This window comes from Protopterus annectens, chromosome 8.part0 (genome assembly GCF_019279795.1).
Source record: "Protopterus annectens isolate FY-2018-M chromosome 8.part0, PAN1.0, whole genome shotgun sequence".
Taxonomy (NCBI): Eukaryota; Metazoa; Chordata; order Ceratodontiformes; family Protopteridae; genus Protopterus; species Protopterus annectens.
Window position 1 is genome coordinate 973,890,265 of NC_056741.1, and position 19,134 is coordinate 973,909,398.

Below are 19,134 nucleotides of genomic sequence, written 5' to 3' on the forward strand. Positions count from 1 at the left end.
CTCATTAATAAGATTTTGATTGTTTATTTTTTTGGATCTTACCGGTATTATATGTAGATATTTTGGATTTATAGCATAAGATTGTAATTTAAATTTTTCCAGGTTTATGGCTACCTTATGATTCAGAACTTCTAAGTATTTTTGATTTAACTTGGTGATTTCATTATGTCCTACTTTGTTATTTGGATTAGCATCCATTTTTGTCTTGTCTATGTTTTTTTTTGTAAGTCTAAAAGTTCTTTGTCCCACTCTCTCCTTTTTTAAAGGTACCAAGATTTTAATTCTAGAATATATATAAACTTTAAATGTATCTATAGTATAGTATCCGTCACTTCACCATTATCATTTGTTTCCATAAACATGTCTATTTCTTTCATTATCCATCCCCTAAATTTATTTACTCTTGTTATGTATGCAAGAATTCTCTGTAGAAATCTCAAATCATCTGTATGTGTAGTTAATGTAAAATTTATAGCATTATGGTCCAAAGGTGGACAAGTCATTATAGATATCCTTTATCTTGTACTGTGTTGATGGGATGAGGTCAACAAACTACGACTTAGGGCTCCACTTGCTACTATCACCCATACAGTAGAATATGTTACACAGACCACTGCAAAATAAACTATGAGGGGATTCATAAAGGTTAATTACCACAAAGTGTATAATGTGTGCACACTTTGTGTAACCTTTCTGAGTGAAAAGACAGCAAATGTATTCTGGTAGGGCTGTTTTTGAATTCAGATAGCTTATAGAAAGTGTGCACATAGTGAAAATTTACACCAGGACTTCCCCCTGTATTGCATACTGACAGAGGAAACTCCTAAATGCTTTACCCCATGCATGGGTCCCCTCAAATTATCTATGGTATGATCCCAGTTATGCTTATTAGGGGTAATATGTAACTATTGACTGTAGGATGGTTAATGCCGGTCTATAACCAAATGAGAAATTATATAGACTTAAAATGGCCCACAAGGGCAGCTATCCTCATACTTACTTATGAATCTATGAATAATTTCCAGTTTTTCAAGTGTAGGTGTCTGGAATAATGCCCATGGTTTAAGCTATAAACAAAAGCAACAGGCTTGAAAAATAAGAAAAAATGATGAAATTTGTACAAAATGGTAATTCTTTCTTGCATTTAAAAAGTGATTAGTTATTTGTTCGCAATCATTTTACTTATTTTTCAGTAAAACAACAAACAAAAATATTTACAATATTTATATTAATAAGTCACATTATTCAAAGCACATACACAGTTTTTCAATTGTACTTATTTTACTTATTAATGATACAGTCCACTAGCAATTATATTTCACTGTTAACAGTTTGTTGCTAATAGTTGTTAATAATATACTGATTGTTTCCATTAGCAAATGCTTTCAGTAGAATACATGAAGTATAGAGCTACAAGCAGTTAATCATGAGAGGACTGAATAGGGTGAAATTCATAAACTTTTACTCATACGTCTGCAAACTTTACTGCTTTTTTTCTGCCATTAGCAACTGAACAGGTTGGAATGTATCGACATTCAGTCATACATCTGAAAGTTATTTGATTTTTTCTACTCTTATTACCAACTGGTCATACATGGAGACAAGCAGTATGTAGGTGCAAACAATTAATTTTCTGTTGTATGAACACTGTTCTGAGTGAAATGTATGCGGTACAATATAAATAACATTAAAGGTACATTGGCAATCATTTCAGTGAAAAGTAAATGTTGGAAACTGAAGGAAGTGAATATGTTACGCAAGTAGTTGCCTCCCCAGCAACCTTAGTGCATAAATGCATTTAATATAAAAGTGCACAATTTATTGTTTTAAGACAATGCATTTTTTTCTTAAGGAAAAAGTCAAAGTTTACTAAAAGTATGCAAGCTGTTTTTCATGGTGTGGGTTAGGAGTAGAGATAAAAAAAGAAAATAATAGAGCAAAGAGCAATTACTGTGAATGGGATACAGGCTAAAAAATACTTAAACTCAGGTAACCCTAAGTTTAGAATAGATAATGTTTACAGGTGCAGACATCAGTTTGGGTAACTGCTCCTGTCTAGAGGGGTAAACTTAATTTTGTAAAAATGTATATAGTTCTGTGTGTTGTTTCTAAGTTAATTGGGGGTATGGGTTCGCAAAATCTGTTTGATAACTGCTTTCCTTGAAGTGAAATGTCTTGAAAGATGTGACACAGGTTTAAATGGAGATGAGAACAAACACCTACATAAGAGATCAGTCTAGAAAACATTAGTGCGTGAAGATAAGCTTGAAGTTGGAAATATACATTCCAAAGAATCATCAAGAATAATAGGTGGGGCTAGGATGCTGAACTGATAGCTGCACTTCATTTCAGCTCTCTTACCTCAATACAATTCCTGACAGGAATTTTACAAAATAATATTTAATTTGAAGAAATTTTTATTACTAACTTATTTCTAATAACTCTGAGCATCTATAAGAAAAATTTTATTGTCAGAACTTGAATAATTCCTGTCAAATTAATTACTGGAAAATCAGCACCAATATCAGCTTTACAGCATGAGTCATCTAAGGAATACAGCACAAGACTCTTCTCTCAAAAAAGACCTGCAGTCTCTCATTACAAATATACAGGAACTTACAATAAAAATCGACAAGATGGACAATAAAATAGATACTTTTAAAGAAAAGTGCTCACAACAACTGGAACAGCTTCAAGAAATGTTTATACAGCAGAAAGGACAGATATCACTTATTGAACAGTCATTAAGTGACATTGACACTAGAGTCCAAATAGAAGAACAACAAACTGAATTCTTACTTCAACAGAATACATATTTACTAGAAAAGCTTGATGATATGGAAAACCGAACAAGAAGAAATAATATTAGAATATATGGTCTACCAGAAAATCTGAAGGGGACAATATGATAAACTTTCTTACCACCTGGATACCAGATGTAACAAAAATACCTGAAGCTCTTTCATATGGTATAGAACGGGCATAGATCACTAGCAGCTTCTGGAAATGCTTCTTCTCCGGTAAGAACAAGCCGAGATCTATAATTGTGAGACTTTTTCTACACAAGATAAAGATCTTATATTAAGAAATGCTTGGGCAAATTCTCCCATCAAATACAATGATTCATTAATAAGATTTGACAATGATTATTCTACAAAGGTGGTTTCAAAAGAAAAGAATTTCTACCAATAAAAAAACCTTGAAGAAAAGCAACTGAAAGTCCATCTTTTATTTCCAGCAAGACTGAAAGTTTTCTACCAAATGGAATAAAAATCTTTGAAACAGTAGATTCAGCAATAAAATACCTTACCAACAACAACATCCTAACACATGAAGAATCTATGGACTGGACAATAAGTACAATCAAGAGAAATGCTGAAGTAAATAATTGGAAAACTGTTGAGCAAAAAAAAAACTAAAGGACAAATAATCTTGCATATGTTATATTCTGTAAAAATCTAAATAATAATACTAACAACAAAAGAAAAGTTCTTACTGTCTTCAAGTTACACCAAAACAGGTACTGTTTTCAATTATATTTTAAATGTCAAAATTAGCATAAATGTAAATACATTTATCTCAAATCACATCAATATACTAAGCATAATTTAAACATTACTCTATTTTTCATTATTATTCATCTATTATTTTCATATTCTTAATCAGAGTAATCAATGCATAATAATGTTCCCAAATAGTTTATTTATTTATTTATTTTCTCTCTTTGTGTTTTGTTGTTTTTATTTTTCTCTCTTTTTATTAAATCTTCATTAACTTATAATACTTTAATCAGTATATGGTTATATTGCTTAATAGGTATAGTAATGGCTGCTATATAACTTATTATTAGTTACATCCCTGATAGTATTACTTTTATAAGTTAAAAGTGTCCCTGTTTGGATAAACGCTAATGCTGGGCAGAAATGTGTTGCTTTTGAAATGAAGTATTTCAGTTAGGATGTATCATAAGACTACTTTAAATAATCTTAAAAGATGTTCTGCCTTTGACCCATATGCACATACTGATATAGTCCAGTGAAAAAATATGTTTTAAGTGATATTTTGAGGCTGTAAGTCATGTGTGTTGTGGCTCCAGACATCCGGAGTTGAAAGATGCTTGTGACTAGCTTAGATATCCTGTTGTCTTTTCTTTTGTAGAGAAATAAGGCATACCATGTTTAAAATGCAAAGTTTGACAGTTGTGAACACTACTCCGTAAACTAGAGTGCTTATGCCACTACATGAGTTTGTCACCAAATAAGAGGAGGGAAAAGAAAAGGAAAAACACATACCTTTTCCAACTTGGTTCTCGAGACAATTTAACAGCCACAAACATCACTAGAAACTTGAGTTACTTATTGCTTGTCGCATTTACTTGTGTACGCCATCCCTGACTCTTTCTAATTGATGTCTAGTCAGAAAATAAGCTAGGTTCACATTTAAAGATACAGAAACCTAAATTCCTTCTAAGGAAACATAAATAATATAAAGGTTCATATAAATATACACAGATATTTATTTTTGAAGCACTTTCAGTTTATGGCTACTGATGTCTTCTAGCACCTTGATAGATAAGGACATATATCTGCTTGTCTTTCTATCAGTTTAGATTTCCAGACATTTTAGCTATCCCTTACTATGTTTTATACAGCAGAGTTTAAAAAGCAGAAATTAATCATCAGCAAATAAAATCACTGCTGTTTTACAAATTCTCTAAAGAAACTAGTAAATGTCAAGCAACTGACAGGTTTGTTTTGGGAGGGTTCCCATTTCCACGCTGGTGCTCCTGCAGAATACTACTGATGTCCTGCTGCCAAGGTATGCCCTCGGGTGGGCAGGTGGGATGCAACAAGAAGGTTGGATGTGCATTTGGCAAATCAAACATTTAGATGGCGTTATGGTATACTAGATGGAGAAAGTGGAAGCAATGATTGTATAGGCAACTATAATGAGTAACATAACAACAGTGGATTTGACCCGTGTGTCAATTATACAATGTTTATATCCCATGTGGCTTTGGGCTTTGTCAAGCATCTGTGTTCTACACACATATTGTGTTGGATCTGATTTGAGTGGAAGGGGAGAGGCAGCCCACACCTAATTTGTTACTGTTGCCATGCATTATGGGCATGCATTGTGGCAGGTACTCAACGGGCTATCCATCCTTAGATGGCTCATGCTGTTCCGTTTGCTCATCTGAATGGTGACTGCGGCTGTGCTCTTCTTGTTATGTTGCCTGGCTGTGGCTTCACCCTTCTTATAATATTGTCTGGCTTTTTACATTATCAAGAATGACACAATACTAATGTATGCGGGTATATCATGTTACTGTTAGTGTGGACAAGGATGCTTGACAATGCAACTATGATTCTTGGACCTTTCTGCAGACGGGTGTGTTGTCTGGCAGTTGAGAGCCTGGTTGTTCCTGATCAGCGGACCTGTATTTTTGTGTTTCAATGTGACTGCATGAAAGGATGCCAGTATTGGTCTCCAAGTTTGGTGGGCAGTAGATTCGTTGGGGATTGATTTCAGGAGACACTTGTATTATGGCTGGGGCACTTGACATTTGATAAATGTATCCTCTCAATGATGCGTTCTGTCTGGTCATTGGCTGTAAAACAGCTTTTCTGAGAAATATTGTTGTGGTGCCAGTTAATGATTTGGATTAAATGTTTCTATATACAGTCGTGAAGCAATTGCCAGGATAAAATGGTACTCTTGCAGTGCATGGATCATCGTGGCTGTTCTCCGATGTTGGAGGAAAAACAAGCTTCTTGGACACCTTTTGACGTGGTAAAGGTGTTACCGCATGGTTAGAATACGTTTGTCTCTTTGCTGCAAAATGGGTTGGGAATTTTGGCCTGTAATATTTTCGTACATGGTGGTTTGAATCTTGGCAGCTTCCATTGTTTTGATGTGTTCTCCAGTATACTTTTGTTCAGTCATAGGATTGAATTACTGGTGTTGAGTAGGTCAGGATTGTATCTCCAGCACTTGTTGTCAGCAGATATACTCACTGGTTGGGTGTCAGTCTAAGCTGTGGGAGTTGATGTGTGATATACATAGATGTTTGCTTTGAGGGTGTGGTCAAGTGCTGCAGTTTTACCTCTGTACTGTGTCAGTTTTCATTGTGCAGGGTCCCTCTGAGGGTTGATGGAAGTGTTGGCAACAAGACACTCAATCAGGTAACAACATTATGAGTGGTCTCTTGGATAAGGGAGCTGTCTAAATTGTGATCTTGTTGTCTCCAGCCATGGGAATTGTCATTGAAAAGCTGAAAAATGCAATCAGAGGAACATATTTAATGTCTACTAAAGAAATATTAATATACTTATACATTGTATCGCATTTCAATTTATGTTAAACATGAAATATGATGTGGTTTCAGAACTATTCATGTTTTTATTCCAATATGACTTTGCAAATATTAATTTAAACACTGGTTTTGGACTTGAGTAGTCTAAAACAATTGCACAACAATGGTACTGTATTATACAGTAATGTCAGTAAATAGTTTTCAACAGATGTATGAAATATACAGTTATAGATTTTAACATGATGTTTATTAATACCCTAAATTATTTTGAAATGATACTACCTTAATCTAAATATTTGTACCTTTTGAAACCTGCTTAGAAGTAAGTATTATTGAATTACAATAAGATGAGTAAAGAATATATGTATATATTTTAGCTGATTAGATTATCTTAATATATTATTCAATTATCTTTATTTAAAACTAAGAGGATAAGAGAAACTGATCCAAATATTATTTGTGAGGGTAGAAAGTTTGTTTGGTTAGATTCACTAACCAAACAGAGGTATATTACCTCATAGCAATAGGGAATGGTTTTTAAGGTTAAGAATTACAAGTTTGGAAGTTCTTTTTTTTTTTATTCTATCACTTTGGTGTCACTCAGAAACATGCAAAAATCATACAAGAAAAACTTTTTGAATTCTGTATCCAAGATGGAACTAAGAATAAACAATATTTACATAAACTTACACATAAAACAAACTCAAAACTAGGAAATGAAATGTTTATCCATAAATGTTAATGGTCTAAATAATAGTAATAAAAGGAGAAGCCTATTCAAGTACATAAACTTACATAAACCACAAATAGTCTTTTACAAGAGGCACACTTATTAAATAGAGATATAAACAACTTAAATATTAATAATTACACAGTACTAATAAACTCTCAAAACAAAACAAAAAAAGAGGAGTAGCTATACTACTACAACTCAACTATAACACCTAAAATAATTACTACTCATCAAGATACATCAGGTATGTTTTGTCTAGTTTCAATAGAGTTAAATAAGAGAATCTATACGTTAGTAAATCTATATTGGATCCCAGGACTAGGATTAAAAACAGTTAAACAGCATTTTGAAGAGATAATTCATTTAACTAAGGGTAGCCTGATATTGGCAGGAGACTTCAACTGTATAATGAATGAAAAGATACAGATTCTAAATCCAAAAGAAGAAAACAACCCATCTCTAAAGCACTATCAAAATTTATAGATACATTTTATTTAAAAGATATAAATGAATTTGCAGAACCAGACTCACTAATCTTCACATTTTATTCTCATAGATATAAAACTAACTCTAGAATTGATAGAATATATGTTGCCAATGACCTAATAACAAAACTGACAAAGTCAAAATCATAAATTGTCCTTTATCTGATCATAATGCCATAGTCTTTGAGATAGAGCTTACACCATTTTATTCAAATCCCATTACTAGGATACCTTCCTATATCACAAAATTGAGAGATTTCAAAGAATTTTATGAAGAAACAATCAAAACTTTCTAGAAATAAATTACACAGAAGATATTTCAGAAATATATGTCTGGGATTCATTAAAAGCAGTTACATATGGGAAGATATTATCCTGGTACATAAATAAAAGGAAGTTATGGAATAAAGATATGCTAGACTTACAAAACAAAGCAGATAAATTGAAACTGGAAATACAAAAGGGTAATGCTACTCAAGTTCAAGAACTTACACAAATCAATAAGAAGTATACAGAATTGCTACACCATAAGATTATGATTAACTTAGAAAAGATAAAAATAAACTCATACTCTACTAATTCAGCACACCTGAGATACTTAACTAATAGAACAAAAAAATAATTAAATCTAAGCAAATAAAAGAAATATTTATTCCCAATACTAACAAAAGAGTTACGGAACTAAATGATATTTTAGAAGCATTCAGACTCAATTTAACATTGATAATTCCATAAATACTCAAGATACACCTACTAAGGATATAAAAAATACTTAGAAAACAATATTCATATTAAATTAACACAAGAACAAATAGACATTATAAACAAACCAATCAATATGACAGAATTAAAATCACAAATTAAAAAGCTCAAGACAAATAAAGCACCTGGCCCAGACAATATGCTACCAGAAATGTATAAATTAATACCCAATCAAGCCATATCTTTATTATTAAAAGTATATGATATAGCCAATAAAGATTTGAATATACCACCCTCTTGGAAATATTCATTGATATCCCCAATTATCAAACCAGATAAAGATGAGAAACAGTGTTCCTCATATAGGCCAATATCATTACTCAATATAGACTACAAGATGTTTATGGCTATATACAGATAGGATCAAACACTTTCTTCCTTTCTTAATTCACAAAGATCAAACAGGTTTTATTAAAGGAAGAAATACTTCAGATAATATTAAAAGAATACTAACATTAATAGATTATAGCAAACATAAAGTCCTAAATTTAAATGTAATCTCATTAGATATTAATAAAGCTTTTGATTCGTTAATTGGAACTTTCTTTCACTAGTTTTAAAAGAATATAACTTTCCTTCTAATTTTAATAATCTTATCCAAATACTATATGAAAAGTCTACTGCATATGTTAAACTGGGATCATATAGATCAGGCCCTATAACAATAAAAAAGGGAACTAAACAAGGTTGCCCTTTATCACCATTGTTATTTGCATTACTCATAGAACCCTTTGCAAATCAAATCAGATCAAACAATAACATAAAGGGCATTTGTATTAATATAATGTTAAACCTTAAAATCCAACTCTTTGCTGATGACATACTATTAACTCTCTCAGATGCAAATGAGTCTTTGAATGCTCTATTTAACTCCATGAATAAATTTCAAAATATTTCAGGCTTAAAATTTAATGAAAACAAAACTAAAATTATGCCCTGTAATTGTAAAAAAAAATAATATAAACAAAAATTTTCCAAATATATAGTAACAGAAAGTAAATTATTATATCTGGGAATAAATCTACTTAATGAATTAACAGATTCTCTAATATTTAACTATAATAAAATACTAGACAAAATAGAACAAACAATTAGTTACTGGAATAAATATATCTTTTCAACAGCAGACAGATTATATCTTATTAAAATAATCATATTTCCCAAAATATTATACTTAATACAAAATTTTTCATTGCCACCTCCCAAATATATTATTCAAAGATACAATAAACTAATTTTAAATTTTCTATGGTTTCCAAATAAACCCCGTATAGCCTTAAATAAACATTTGCCAGATTGGGAAGATGGTGGAATTAATTTACCGGATATTGATTTATATATTACCTCATCTGTTATTAAAAACATAACACTATGGTTAAATAATTCATACACACCTATATGGAAACAAGCCCATGAGCAGATTTACATAGAAATCAATTATAATCACATACAAGACAACTTAACAGTAATACCATCACCCCTTATATGGATGTTAAAAGATTATTTTTAGGAAAAGGAATAATATTAATAAATTGCCATCAAACTATGTAAGTTCTACACTTTCAGTGTTCAGAACATATATAAACAAAATACCAAATATTAATTCTTGGATTTTTCTTATTTTCCCTATAGCTTTTACACCAAATATTCTAGATACATTCCAAATATCTAAAATAAATATACTTAAAGAAGAAACATTACTCTTTTGGCATCAACTTATAGAGAAAGGGAAAATTCTAACAAAGGAACAGATAATTTATAATTATAATATAAATAAAGACAATTGGCTGTTTTACAAAATCTAAGGCATTTTCTTATAAATAAAATAGAACAAATGCAACCTTCAGTTAGACATGAAGCTCCAAAACTCATTGAATACCTTATTCTTATCACAAAACAGCCTTATCAGGGTACAGGTTATTTGTCTAATATCTATAAAATTGTTAAAAAACAAAAACTATCATGAAAAATCATACTGGGATTATTATACTTTAATAAACAACCATCCTCCAGTTGAAGAAGAAAAAGTAATATTCTAAAATCTTTCAAATTTTCTACATTATCAAAATACTGGCAATTATTCACTTGGAGATATCTACACAGAAGTTTCTATACACCACATAGGTTAGCCAAAATGTATTCTATTGAAGATCAATGTTGAGATGTCATATCAAGATAAAAGCAGATTGGCAGCATGTTTTTATGAATGTATATGTCTCAATATGTACTGGAAATCCATTAATTATTTTTTCAGACTGTTTATAATGATAATTTTCAATTAACAAAGTCTTTAATTTTATTCAACTCTCCTATTCCAAACAGTGTACCAAAAATAGTCACTAAAATCCTATGGTCACTATTGGCAATTTCACGGGAAATCATAACTATACACTGGAAAAATGAGGCTTGCCTACGTTCAAGGAATTTGAGACTTTAACAACAACAGTTGCTCACATGGAAATATTAACAGTGAAGAACAGAACTAAAAGATCTACTTCTTACTATTACTCTTGGATGAAAGTACTGGAAATACTTGAAAATATCGAAGAAGATATATCATCTTATGTTTCTAACTCTATATAATATAGAATTTCAATGTTATTTGCATAGACACCAATGTAAATAGTTATATAATGGTTTGAAGTTAGTAATGTTTTAGAATTGTAAATATGTTATTTATCTTTATTTCATGTAATGTTTAAGACATCTTATTTGAAATAATAAAAAAAAATATTTAGTGAAAAAAAGAATAATAGGTGGGAGTAATAGCTTTCCATCACAATGGCTATTCTGCCCATATTTATATGGATTGCAAATGGTTTTACAGGTATATACAACAAGGAAAGCATACTGATTTATATTAAGAACAGTAAGGTGCAATAATATTGAAGGAGTCACATTTGGATATAAATGAGCTTTTGAATTTAACAAAAAAGTCATTGGGGTAGACATTCAGCAGAATATCAGGGACAAATGAAGGGTGTGGAAAGGTATAAGAGAATAGTAATACTGATTGCTAATCACAGAAAAGAAAAAAAACACAATAATGCATCTGAGATAGTAATAGTTTATTAGCACGGGGATGATTTTCCTAACGTATTAATGTTCCACTTATTATGGATCTGAAGAGAATTTTGGAGAAATAATTAGCTTTTGGCAGGGAATATTGTTTATGAATGGTGAATGTAAATTGGTTTGCAGTAATGAGGATGTCTTGGGTGGGGCCTAGAAACGAAGTAGAAACAAAATAAAGTATATTTCTGAAGAAATATATAAGAATATTTGATATAGAAGGCTTGAATTCAGTGGTAGTAACTCAGACATATTTTTCATATTATTTCTCATGATGGTAACACACCAAACAAAATCCACTAAGACGCTGAAAAACCTCTGTGTCTTGGGAAAAAAACACACAACTGCTCCAATCGGACCAACAGCAACAGCAAAATAATACGTTCACAAAACGTGGAATAACTCGAATAGTAAAAATAAATCCAAGATTGTTGTAGATAAAAACGTTTAATAAGTCCAAAAACTCCAAAATAGGTTGGTTAAGCGCTTTCACTTGTACTATAACAAGCTTCATCAGAACACTGAAACTGTAACCAAAAGTCCTTAAAATAACTTTTTTGGCACCAATACTTTTCAAAACTACCCTACTAATTTAAAGACATACACACTAATTTACAGGCACAAGCCTACTACTACTAATAATAATAATTATAGTCCGTACATATATTATAACATTATTAAAATTATTAAAAATGTCATTACTAAAAATGTCATTACTAAAAATGTCTTTACAGGAAATGCGACCTATTTACTCTGATGAATAGGTAAAACATTAGAGATAAAATGTTAACACAAGAAAAAAGAAAAAATGTTAACACAAAAAATTGATGTCACCGTTAACGTACTACAATGAAAATATAAAACAAGAAAACAAGTTGTATACACATCATTTCAAAGCCAAAAGTGGCTTGATGGATATGGAATCATTCAAGCCTGGTGGGGTGGAAGCATCAGTATATATTTCCCAACAAAGTTCTTTATATGAAAGCATTCCTTTAAAGTCTCCCCCTCTTTAATCGACTGACACACTGTCTACTATAGCAAAATTGAAAAAATGACTATCACCATATTCTTTAATGTGTCTGTATAGTGCATTTTTTTCATCCTTTTTTCTAATGCTATAGAAATGAGAATAGATGCGTCTATTAAATTTCCTTTCAGTCTTGCCTATGTAAAACCCGGGACAGGTCATACATATAGCAAGATATATGACCATTTTGGTTTGACAATTTCCACTACAAAACTTGATTTTAGTGTGATTGTAATTGTCTAAAACCAAATTGTCCCCCTGGAATATAGTATAACATTGATTGCAAGCACCACATTTAGATATATTTTTATAGGTGAGAGTCTTATTGGTATAACCCCTCTCTAAAATAAATTTAATACTGATTCCTATTTTATTAACAAATCTAGGACCTTTTCCTAACACAGGGGCGATGTCCTGATCTACTAATATAATATGCCAATTGTCAGTCAGGATTTTCTTAACCTTGCCAGTGTGTGGGCCATATTCCAAGATACATGTTCTATCAAAGTGACTAATATTGTTAATTGTTCCATTAACAGCACTGCTTACCACATTCTTATTATTGTTGTTATTGTATCTTTCACCCAATAAAGGTGAATATTTTTTCCCCCACTCACTGGTTACGTACTCTCTAACTTTTGACATAGCTTTAGCATCATATCCTCTCTCCTTAAATAGTGAAGTAATATATGTCACTTCTTTCAACATGTCCACATATTCAGATGTCATCCTAACAGCTCTAATGAGTTGTCCCTTATAAATATTCAGAAGTTGTCTCTTTGGATGATTACTAGTATATTCTAAATAATTGTTGGAGAATGTATTTTTCCTATATATCTTAGATATGAAAGTATTGCCTGCCCTTGAAACAATCTAAATATGCAAGACCCTTATTATTTTTTGAAAATGTAAAATTCAAATATCTATTACTTTTATTAATATATTCCAAAAATTGGTCCAACAAATTGTCTCCACCATCCCAAATCAGATATATGTCATCCAAATATCTGGAATAGTATTTAATATATTTCATATAGATACTAGTGAATACCTGGGTCTCTTCCCACTCTAGCATAACCAGGTTGGCGTAAATGGGAGCACAAGCAGCTCCCATAGCTATGCCCCTGGTTTGCCTGAAGTATTCCCCTTCAAAAAAGATGTAATTATGGTCCAAAACCAAGGAATCATATCAAAAAGAAGGCAAGCTGCTTGTGCTCCCATTTATGCCAACCTGGTTATGCCAGAGTGGGAAGAGACCCAGGTATTCACTAGTATCTATATGAAATATATTAAATACTATACCAGATATTTGGATATTGTCACTATTTAAAGAGAGAGTATATGATGCTAAAGCTATGTCAAAAGTTAGGGAGTACGTAACCAGTGAGTGGGGGAAAAATATTCACCTTTATTGGGTGAAAGATATAATAACAGCAATAATAAGAATGTGGTAAGCAGTGCTGTTAATGGAACAATAAACAATATTAGTCACTTTGATAGAACATGTATCTTGGAATATGGCCCACACACTGGCAAGGTTAAGAAAATCCTGACTGACAATTGGCATATTATATTAGTAGATCAGGACATCGCCCCTGTGTTAGGAAAAGGTCCTAGATATGTTAATAAAATAGGAATCAATATTAGATTTATTTTAGAGAGGGGTTATACCAGTAAGACTCTCACCTATAAAAATACATCTAAATGTGGTGCTTGTAATCAATGTTATACTATGTTCCAGGGGGACAATTTGGTTTTAGACAATTACAATCACACTAAAATCAAGTTTTGTAGTGGAAATTGTCAAACCAAAATGGTCATATATCTTGCTATATGTATGACCTGTCCCGGGTTTTACATAGGCAAGACTGAAAGGAAATGTAATAGACGCATCTATTCTCATTTCTATAGCATTAGAAAAAAGGATGAAAAAAATGCACTATACAGACACATTAAAGAATATGGCGATAGTCATTTTTTCAATTTTGCTATAGTAGACAGTGTGTCAGTCGATCAAAGAGGGGGAGACTTTAAAGGAATGCTTTCATATAAAGAACTTTGTTGGCAAATATATACTGATGCTTCCACCCCACCAGGCTTGAATGATTCCATATCCATCAAGCCACTTTTGGCTTTGAAATGATATGTATACAACTTGTTTTCTTGTTTTATATTTTCATTGTAGTACGTTAATGGTGATATCAGTTTTTTGTGTTAACATTTTTTCTTTTTTCTTGTGTTAACATTTTATCTCTAATGTTTTACCTATTCATCAGAGTAAATACTGTCCTGTAAATGTCCTGTAATGACATTTTTAGTAATGACATTTTTAGTAATGACATTTTTAATAATTTTAATAATGTTATAATATATGTACGGACTATAATTATTATTAGTAGTAGTAGTAGGCTTATGCCTGTAAATTAGTGTGTATGTCTTTAAATTAGTAGGGTAGTTTTGAAAAGTATTGGCGCCAAAAAAGTTATTTTAAGGACTTTTGGTTACAGTTTCAGTGTTCTGATGAAGCTTGTTATAGTACAAGTGAAAGCGCTTAACCAACCTATTTTGGAGTTTTTGGACTTATTAAACGTTTTTATCTACAACAATCTTGGATTTATTTTTACTGTTCGAGTTACTCCACGTTTTGTAAACGTATTATTTTGCTGTTGCTGTTGGTCTGATTGGCGCACTTGTGTGTTTTTTCCCAAGACACAGAGGTTTTTCAGCGTCTTAGTGGATTTTGTTTGGTGTGTTAGCAGTTGTTCCACTGATCGCTAACTTTGTTTTTTATTTCTCATGATGGGTTAGATTGGATAGAGGTTATACCTCACATGGGTTGTTGTTGTGTCTTTCGGCTTATCGCGGTTAGAGGTTGCCACAGTGGAACTCCGGTCTGCTAATGTTTGGTAGTGGATTTTTACATGCCGATTTACCAGCCCTGACGCACAACCTTCAACGAAGGCATGCCCATTCACGCATGCCTCCACACAGAAGACGCTCTAGCTGAGAATCGAACGGGACAACGTCTTGCTGCAAGGTGACAACGCTACTGCAGCATCACTACCACGGGTTCCTATACCTCACATGGGTATGTATATTTATTTGAAAACCTAGGTAAACTTCCAGCAACTGTTTCAGGTCATACACCAACTGTAATTTAGATAACAAGGGTAGTGAAGTAAAAATGAGACAATGGCACTATCCTACATATATTTAGAAAGAGATGAATTTAAGAAATTGATAATGACAATGCTTTTAGAGCTATTAGAGAAGATAGAAATTGCTTCAGAGGGATAGTTATTGAGTGGGATAAAATGAAAATGGATTTTAAAAATGTTGTAGAAATAATACAGCGAAAGAGAAGTGGGAAAGAGGTAACATCAATTATTTAAGTGGGGTTGACATGGATTAAAGTATTCCAGAATAAATGGAATTTTACAGAACAAGAAGAGGAGCAACAGTAGACTACTAAAGAGAAAATAAGTGGTAATTGAATATGCATGAGTTTAGAAAGGTTGCTCTTAATCAGCTAGTTGTGATAACATCTCCAGAAAACAAGGCATTTTTTAATGACGCAGGCAACTTAAAATAGTAATGATTATCACAAAACTTTTGGAATCTATGGCAAGAAAAAGTAAGTAAATATCCTTTAAACATAGTAGAGATATTTTTGAATTACACAAATGAATATATTCATGAAAGACATAATTATGCCAAGGTGTCAGGAAGATGAAGCTCAACGATCAATATCTAAGGTAGGAAAAGATGAGATGTGATGTATAAATTAATTAACAGGGAAGTCTCCAGGAACAGATTGTATTTCTCTGGAAGTTTGGAAGGTGGGAGGCAAGAAAGTGATAAATGTCTAGAAGGATTTGTTTCACAGGATCTTAAACAGAAGTCAAATATCAGCATCTTGGAACAAAGGTGTGGTGCCTGTATTATCCAAAGAAGGTACAGACTCAGCTTACTATAGAGCCATTTCAAATTTTAACCATGATTATAAAATTTTTATGTCTGTACTAGGTAAGGGAATGCCAAAGGAACTGCCAAATTGAGAGGCATGAGTCAATGTAGTTTTGTGGATGGGAGGCAGACATTTGATAATATTGAGAGCACAAAGATTTTCCAGAAGGATTTTCCAGAGGGATGCAGAATGCTAGAAAATGGAATGGTTGTTGGTGTGTCTTAATGCAGTGAAAGCATTTAATGGAGTCAGGTTGGATTTTATGATTAGAGTGATAGAAGCATTTGTGTTTTTTATAGAATAATGCTGTTAATTAGGTGGACACATGAAAGATCAAAAGAAAAAATTAAGATGGAGGGGTTCCTCTCTGACAAGCTGAACAGAGGAACTAAGCAGGTGTCGTTACTTTCTTCCTTTTTATTTGCATTATACAAATTCAAGGATGTAAATGATTATGGTACTCAAAAGGTATGCTTTGCAGCTGATATTATTTTGTACGTGAAAAATCCAGAAAATGGAAGTTTGGTGTTATGGGCCATCTTCTTCCAGGATATAAAATTAATGGAGACAAAACAAAGACTAAAGCAGGAAGCTATGTAGCAGTACACTATTTGCTTTTCTAATACCCATATTTATGGGAACATAATAAGATTATGTATTTAGAGGGTTCCTATTACATGATCAAATGCTAGAAATAGTGAACGCTCATTTGTCAAACCCAAATGCACAAAATCACAGAATATCGAAGGAACAGATCAGCTAATGTTTTCCCAGGGAAAAAAAATTGCTGGGCCATTATTGGGACTTTGCTGTTTTCTTCACTGTGGTGCGATCTCGGAGTTGGTATATTTATGGTGGGGGGCTTTATGTTGCCTGTACATTTTTTTTTTTTTTTGGATCAGTGAATTTTTTTCCTGGTAAATAATTTGCTGAGCCGTTCCTTCGACATTTTGTGGTTTCGTGCATTTGGGATCAATAACAGATCATTCACTATTTCTAGCATTCAGTCATATAATATGAACCCGTATTTAGATGTATAGATTAAAAAGTTATGCTAAGGCAGATAAGGAAATGTAGAAATATAGTAAAGATAATACAAACACCGGAAGGTGAATGCTTTTGATTATGGATATGAATAGTAAAATGCAAGCAGATAAAGTGTTTCAGTCCTTTTAGGTTTGTATACAGGTGAGGTATATTTTTATCAACCAAAGGTGAAGTTGTGGATGATATTTGATAAAAGCTAGAAGGAATTTATTTGGGAGGAAAGGAGGGCAATCATTAAGGGGGATAAAGTGTTTTTTTTTTAATAGAACATGGTGGTTTAGGATTACCTGATATGAAGAGATGTGAAATTTCAGAGGATAAGAAGGTGACAAATGTTACCTCACAGAGGTTTGTGTGTTCTCCTTTGACATCATGGGCATTATGCAATATAGAAAAATGGATCTTGTTTTTTTTTTTTTTTTTTTTTTTTTTGTAGGTAAGCCAAGTTTGAAATTAGTATTCACCAACTGGGGAAATTCTAAAGTAGTATCTAAGGAGACAGAAACTATGGGCTAAAAGCTGGAAAATGCAACAAAGTCCTCTATGTGTGGTGTTACAGCTGAGGATGACATAAGGGCCGAACACATGTATGCCCACACACACACACACACACACACACACACACACACACACACACACACACACACACACACAAACATGCACTCACATGAAGACACACACACATATACACACACATACACACACACACACACTCACACACACACACGCGCGCACACACGAGCATGAGGAAGAGTCAGGCTAAAAAGAAAGATCAGAGGAATGACCTGTGATTATTATAATGAGAAGCCTATACCACCAGACCCAATCTGAAAAGGCAATAGCAAAGCAAATCAACTGTTTAGGTATTTATCTAACAGGTGGTATCAAGATGGGTGGTATTGTACCTTCATCAGACATATATAGAGTGCATATGTATTTCTGGAGGTTTTATTGGAAAAGAGATATCAGAATTCTCAGGGAGAATACAGGAAAGTGACTAGGCTGATGAGAGGAGTGTAAGCCATGACATATCAGGAGGGGCTAATGGTGGTCAACAGTTCTCCTGGGACAGAGCAGAGATAGGGCATAGAATATGGGTGCATAAAGCACTGACAGGAAACAGTATCAGATTTAAGATGGCATGGTATAATGGGCCAGAAAGAACGGAGCATGACAGTAGGTAGAGGAGTTGACAGATGCAGTCAGTTACTCTGCCGGATTCATGATGGCTTGCACGGAGTGTACGAGTAGAGTAAGATCCCATGCAGCCATCATGTCCGACGAGCGATCCAGGAACAGCTTGTAGGGGTGTGTAAGAGAGCTCCTAAAACGTCTCCTACACAGACAGGGCTGGGATATGCAAATTACCACACTTGCAGCCGAAAGGCATGCGAATGAGGTAAATTTGTGATCCAGGAAGCACAAACCTGTCCGAGTAGGAGCCGTGTTAGCTGCAGAAATGTACTCAGTTCACAACTGAGTACCGTTCTGCAAATAGCACAATGGAGCCTTGTCAGCTCCAAATAAAGGTTGCATATGGTTGAGGAAGCATGTCAATGGCCAAATATACAGCCATTGGAAATGTTCCCAGATGCAAAATTAAAATAAAAATACTTGGTTTTTTTTCGGCGATTTCTGATGTTTAAGTGGAGCGCAGCGCCGCGCAAATGGGGTGCACTAAAAAAAATCATAAAATAAGAAAATAAAAGCCACAAACGTGGA